The sequence below is a fragment of the Triticum aestivum genome, unplaced genomic scaffold (assembly GCF_018294505.1).
Source record: "Triticum aestivum cultivar Chinese Spring unplaced genomic scaffold, IWGSC CS RefSeq v2.1 scaffold24252, whole genome shotgun sequence".
Lineage (NCBI taxonomy): Eukaryota > Viridiplantae > Streptophyta > Magnoliopsida > Poales > Poaceae > Triticum > Triticum aestivum.
Genome location: NW_025303075.1, coordinates 1 through 843, shown reverse-complemented (window position 1 = coordinate 843; position 843 = coordinate 1). Strand labels below are relative to the sequence as shown.

Below are 843 nucleotides of genomic sequence, written 5' to 3'. Positions count from 1 at the left end.
ACTCCGAAGTTAAGCGTGCTTGGGCGAGAGTAGTACTAGGATGGGTGACCTCCTGGGAAGTCCTCGTGTTGCATTCCCTTTTTAATTTTTTTGCACCGCGTGCAAAACAAAACGCACGAGCGCGACGTATGTTTAGCACGTTTTATTATTTTGCACGTTTACGGTAAGTTTTAGCTCGCTGCTCATTATTCACGCGTCTAGCGGCGGCAAGCGTGTTCTGAAAGGGGTCGAAACCATGGTAAGTAGGCACTGGTGCAGTTGAACCGTGGTAAAACTCGTCTCCGTAGTTGAGCGGGAGCGGCCAAAGGAATGTGCAATCGTGTGTGTAGTGGAGCTGGGAGGGGCAAGCATAAGGGACGAAGACGGGGGTAACATGTCGGATGCGATCATACCAGCACTAAAGCACCGGATCCCATCAGAACTCTGAAGTTAAGCGTGCTTGGGCGAGAGTAGTACTAGGATGGGTGACCTCCTGGGAAGTCCTCGTTTTGCATTCCCTTTTTAATTTTTTTGCACCGCGTGCAAAACAAAACGCACGAGCGCGACGTATGTTTAGCACGTTTTATTATTTTGCACGTTTACGCTAAGTTTTAGCTCGCTGCTCATTATTCACGCGTCTAGCGGCGGCAAGCGTGTTCTGAAAGGGGTCGAAACCATGGTAAGTAGGCACTGGTGCAGTTGAACCGTGGTAAAACTCGTCTCCGTAGTTGAGCGGGAGCGGCCAAAGGAATGTGCAATCGTGTGTGTAGTGGAGCTGGGAGGGGCAAGCATAAGGGACGAAGACGGGGGTAACATGTCGGATGCGATCATACCAGCACTAAAGCACCGGATCCCATCAGAACT

The 843-nt window shown here is 50.7% G+C and overlaps 1 non-coding gene across 1 annotated transcript; it reads left to right on the top strand.

Moving 5' to 3' along the window:
- The first annotated feature begins 378 nt into the window (after positions 1–378).
- LOC123179432 (5S ribosomal RNA) lies at positions 379–497 on the top strand. Its single transcript, XR_006490366.1, has one exon. It is a non-coding gene; the product is annotated as a 5S ribosomal RNA (ribosomal RNA).
- Positions 498–843: the final 346 nt, after the last annotated feature.